Consider the following 5,636-nt stretch of genomic DNA (forward strand, 5'->3'; position numbering starts at 1 on the left):
TATATCACGTGTACATTTTGTATTGCTCTTCTGGTGACAATGTAGTTTGTTTTTGTCAATTACCATTTTAATAATAGGGTAAAGAAAATAAAGTGGATTTTTGAAAGAAAACAATACTGTCAATATACTATTAAAACAAATTAAAATGGTAAAAGTTATTGTACTTTAAGTAAAAATAAAAGAACCAAAATATCAATCCCAGTTTTGGATTACTTTAATTAACAAAAAAAAATGCATATAGCAGAGGATAGTTTCAATCTGCCTACCTCTGGGTTATGGGCCCAGCATGCTTCCATTGCAGTACTCTGCTGCACATGTAAGTGCAAGAGAACCTGAAGCACTCACTCATCATGGAAAAGTACCAATGTGTTTCTTCGTTGGTTGATGGAAGAAACATCTTACAAAAACTCTCCAGATTATTGACTTTTTAAAGTTTTTCTAGGAAACGTTCTAGATAAATGCTTATTAGCCTTTGTCAGTATGTACTTTTTGCAAAGTGTCTCTGTGGCGCAATCGGTTAGTGTGTTCGGCTATTAACCAAAAGGTTGGTGGTTCAATCCCACCCAGGGACGTAATTGACCTTGTGATCAGATTTTCCAGCGTGTTTTGTTTGCGCCTTTGCAAATGTCTTACATCGACAAACTTATTTAGTACTATTTTGCAAATAGGGTTAAATTGTTGCAACATTGTGTTCCCTAATTGCTTGATTTTTTAAATGCAACAATTGATAAAGACACCTGATAACTGCTCTGTGGAGTCTTATTTTGCGTCTACTTCTTATCTACATTTAATTCCCTACCTCTAATCAAGGCATTTTTAAATGCTGGGGTCTGCCAGGACGTGAGGCCTACCTAGACTTTAGATCTGAATTTGAATGTACTTGTGAACTAACTTAATTTCCTACTTCTAAATTCATTCCTAAATTCACTACTTACATGAATCCTGTAGTTGGGCATTTTGGGACTTCGATTGTGGGCATTGTTTTGTGTCCAGACCAGCAGCAGGTGGTGTGCATTTGCTGGAAAGGCATCGAAGACCTCCGATATGCTGCATCTCCTGATGTGTGTCTACCTCAAGTGACTGTCAGCAAATGCCTGCTAGATACCCCATTCCAAGCTGATTGTGACATCACGGAACATGCATCATAGAACAGGCATGCTAGAACATGGGTCTTCAACCTGCGACCCTCCAGCTGCTGTGGAACTACACATCCCAGCATGCCCTGCCTCAGTTTTAGCATACCTTAATAGCAAAACTGTGGCAGGGCATGCTGGGATGTGTAGTTTCACAGCAGCTGGAGGGCCACAGGATGAAGACCCATGTGCTAGAGCCAAGCCGCAGGTACATTGAATGCTAGCAAGCTGAATGTTTAAATCCTTTTTGTTCCGCAGCATTCCAATGCGGAAGATTCCATGGAACCAGAGATTATTCCATTGAGAAGGACATGCTGCCTGGATGACTGCACTGTGCAAATTAAGTCACGGAGCCAGTTGGCTTGTGGGTGGCTCTGGTGACTGGGTGGTTGGGTGGGCGGTGTGTCGGAGGTGGAGCACATGCAAATGAATGTGTATCATCCAGCTAGTGAGAGTGAAAACTCATGCAGGAGTGTGCCTGCTTGTCAGTGGGTTATGCACCTTGCCAGACGTCAAATCTACATGGAGCAGCTGGAGGGGACAAGAGCAGGTTTGCAAAATATAGATAGAAGAGCATATATGCTGGCACATTCTCCATGATTGTGTCAGCTTATGTTTTGGTGCACTGCACTTTCCTCCACTAAGTTTTAGCTATTTTGGTTAAACGCAAGTGTAGTTGCTTCTCGCCCTTTTGGCTGTGATCTTGTATCGTGGTTGAAGAGTCTGCTGGAGGGATTGTTTTCTTCATTGGCGAGAGACTGAAGATATTCCAGGATGGAAGGCTTGGGAACACTATCCGTTTTTAAGTTGTGGAAGAGTTGAAAGACCGGATTGGACTACATTCTATAGTAAAGGATATCTTTGTATTTATTGATCCTCCCTTTATATGTGTCTGTCTTTCAATAAAGCTTCGGGCTTGTGATTCCCTCACCCTCTTACACTCCACACCCATAGCCTTATTAACTGTTGTATTATTGTATTCCATTGAGAAGGACATGCTGCCTGGATGACTACACTGTGCAAATTAAATCACGGAGCCAGTTGGCTTGTGGGTGGCTCTGGTCACTGGGTGGTTGGGTGGGTGGTGTGTCGGAGGTGGAGCACATGCAAATGATTGTGTATCATCCAGCTAGTGAGAGAGAAAACTCATGCAGGAGTGTGCCTGCTTGTCAGTGGGTTATGCACCTTTCCAGACGTCAAATCTACATGGAGCAGCTGGAGAGGACAAGAGCAGGTTTGCAAAATATAGACAGAAGAGCTCTCCAGCCTAGTTTGCTGTCTGTTTCCACTTCTCTTTTCTTGAGCCGCTCCCTTCTATGCCCTTGCGCACTATCCTGACTTCTCCCATCTGCTTACATTGTGCCTTCCAACGCACAATGCGAACTACAGGTAGTGCTGCAGGGCCCACACCCTTTTACTTGCCATACAGAGCAGCTCTGGAGCTGTTACAGTGCCCAGCTTCTGCAAGAAATCAGCTTGAATGCTTCAGGGGCTGGGGCATAGCCAACATGAGCCCCACACCGAAGGAGGGTGGAGGTGTTTAATGCGAACTAGGGGTCATCCAAGCGCCACAAAAGGCCGCCATGCCCTGCATGCCCCTTTTCTCTTTTCATATGCAGACGAGGGCTGAAGCCAACTTTGACCCACTGCTTGGATGACATCACCATATGCAAATCCATCTGCTGCAGGCCTTCCCCCTGGAATGCTTGCACTAGTTGTTGCATTTGGTTTGTTGTTTGGGGGTGCTTCAGTATTAGGCAGCCTTCTGCCCTCCCATGTTCATCTGAAAATATGTGTTCTCCCTGCAGTTGTTGTCCCCAGATGAGAGTTCCCTTGTGCTGCCTCAGTTGAATCTTCTTTACTTGACAGAGATGTGCCTGAGCAGCGGCCCTCCCTAGCCCTATCCCAAATCATACTTATTTTGCATAGGAGATATCATGGTAATGAAGACTGTTATCCCAGGGTGAGGTTCATTCATTGCATTCTGGGTATGCTGACCCCTGTGATTTCCCCAAATGTGGGAAACTCGACTTCATTATTTGTGGTAGTGGGGGACTGTGTTTGTGCTTTCCTCTGGTCAGCTCTGGTAAAAGTCAGATTTATTTGTCTCAGATCTTCCTCTAGCCTTGTTCTTCTTTCGAGAGTTCCCTTGTGCTGACTCAGTTGGATCTCCTTCACTTGACAGGGAAGTGCCCGAGCAGCGACCCTACCCAGCTCTAGCCCAACTCCTACTTACCTGCCAGGTGAGATACTATGATCATGAAGGTGCTTCTCCCAGGGCAAGGCTCACCCATTGCACTCTGGGTGTGCTGCTCTTGCGATTTCCCCAAATGTGGGAAACTTGACTGCATAATTTGTGTTTCCCCTGGTCGGCTCTCGTATAATTCAGATCTCTTTGTCTCAGGTCTCTCTCCAGCCTAGTTTGCTGTCTGTTTCCACTTCTCTTTTCTTGAGCCGCTCCCTTCTATGCCCTTGTGCACTATCCCAGGATAATTATTGTAGCTGGTCTGCGGGTAACAGCTCTCAGATCCACTTCTAGAAAAAATGCAACAATGTAATTTGAGTGACAAACTGCAGAGATGAACCCTTTCTGTGACTGCTGCACAGGGATAACACAAACTCTATTCATAGGGCTGACTTCACTTAGGGGAGATGTTCTCGCCCCGCAAAGAAGTGCGAGTATATACCGCACTTACGGTACCATTGGATTTACAGATATTTTCTTGCAATACACTATGGGGGTCATTCTGAGTTGATTGCTCGCTAGCAGTTTTTAGCAGCCTTAAAACGGTGGAGTTAACATATCTCACGTGGAAGGTGGTCATGTTATTAGCCTTGGCTTCGGCTAGGCGAGTGTCGGAATTAGCGGCTTTGTCACATAAAAGCCCATATTTGGTGTTCCATGTGGATAGAGCGGAATTGCGGACCCATCCTCAATTCCTACCAAAAGTGGTCTCATCTTTTCATATGAACCAACCTATTGTGGTGCCTTTGGCTACGCGTGACTTGGAGGATTCCGAGTTACTTGATGTGGTCAGGGCTTTGAAAATTTACGTGGCCAGGACGGCTAGAGTCAGGAAAACTGAAGCGCTGTTTGTCCTGTATGCAACCAACAAGATTGGTGCCCCTGCTTCAAAGCAGGCTATTGCTCGCTGGATTTGTAACACGATTCAGCAAGCGCATTCTATGGCTGGATTGCAGTTACCGAAATCGGTCTAGGCCCATTCCACGAGGAAAGTGGGCTCTTCTTGGGCGGCTGCCCGAGGGGTCTCGGCACTACAGCTGTGTCAAGCTGCTACTTGGTCAGGTTCAAACACCTTTTCAAAATACTATAAGTTTGATACCCTGGCTGAGGAGGAACTCATGTTTGCTCAATCGGTGCTGCAGAGTCATCCGCACTCTCCCGCCCGTTTTGGAGCTTTGGTATAATCCCCATGTTCCTTACGGAGTCCCCAGCATCCTCTAGGACGTTAGAGAAAATAAGATTTTAAACCTACCGGTAAATCTTTTTCTCGTAGTCCGTAGAGGATGCTGGGCGCCCGTCCCAACTGCGGACTACTTCTGCAATACTTGTATATAGTTATTGCTTCAATAAGGGTTATGTTATAGTTGCATCGGTCCTGCACTGATGCTGCAGTATGTTGTTTTTTCGTACTTATAACTGGGTAGTTTATCACAAGTTATACGGTGTGATTGGTGTGGCTGGTATGAATCTTGCCCTGGATTAACAAAATCCTTTCCTCATACTGTCAGTCTCCTCTGGGCACAGTTTCTCTAACTGTGGCATAGAGGCGCATAGAGGGAGGAGCCAGTGCACACCCAGAACTAAAGTCTTTCTTAAAGTGCCCATGTCTCCTGCGGAGCCCGTCTATCCCCATGGTCCTTACGGAGTCCCCAGCACCCTCTACGGACTACGAGAAAAAGATTTACCGTAGGTTTAAAATCTTATTTTCTACTTTATTCTTTTCTATCCTAGTTTATTACGACCAACTCTCATCCAAGGAGTTTGATATTCTACTACCTGCATGCAATTTAAATTGCTTAAATTGTTTATATGGTTGATTTGTCCTTCACAACCCATAATCTGCAACTTGGATGTACTTGTGTCATTGAAAATCTTATAATAAAAATGTTTATATATTGAAAAAAAAAGTTATAAGACATATGCATTCAATATTTGAAGAAACAAAATAAAATAAAGCTATGTATTGGGTTTCACTAACAAGCACATTGGAAGACTTGACTACTGTTAAAAGACATGTATTACATGGTATAGAGCCACAAACCACAATGTAGTAAAATAAAAACAAACTTACATGTGTATCAAACCTATGTGAGGCTTACATTGATAGTGCAAGATCAACACTCTATCAACTGTGCAAACTAGACTGCACATAAATGCCATAAAATTTATCTGAGATTTTAGTAAATAAGGCCCGTTGCTGTCCGGTTCACACAGCCGTCACGCCCCGCCCCCATACGGTCCGGTCATGTCTGCGTTGT

At 44.4% G+C, this 5,636-nt stretch overlaps 2 non-coding genes across 2 annotated transcripts; both read left to right on the plus strand.

The window, feature by feature from the left end:
- Positions 1 to 3,045: 3,045 nt before the first annotated feature.
- Positions 3,046 to 3,209, plus strand: LOC135040871 (U1 spliceosomal RNA). Its single transcript, XR_010234659.1, has one exon. It is a non-coding gene; the product is annotated as a U1 spliceosomal RNA (small nuclear RNA).
- A 152-nt stretch (positions 3,210 to 3,361) lies between these two features.
- Positions 3,362 to 3,524, plus strand: LOC135040872 (U1 spliceosomal RNA). The gene has a single exon (XR_010234660.1). It is a non-coding gene; the product is annotated as a U1 spliceosomal RNA (small nuclear RNA).
- Positions 3,525 to 5,636: the final 2,112 nt, after the last annotated feature.

Source organism: Pseudophryne corroboree, unplaced genomic scaffold (genome assembly GCF_028390025.1).
Source record: "Pseudophryne corroboree isolate aPseCor3 unplaced genomic scaffold, aPseCor3.hap2 scaffold_777, whole genome shotgun sequence".
Lineage (NCBI taxonomy): Eukaryota > Metazoa > Chordata > Amphibia > Anura > Myobatrachidae > Pseudophryne > Pseudophryne corroboree.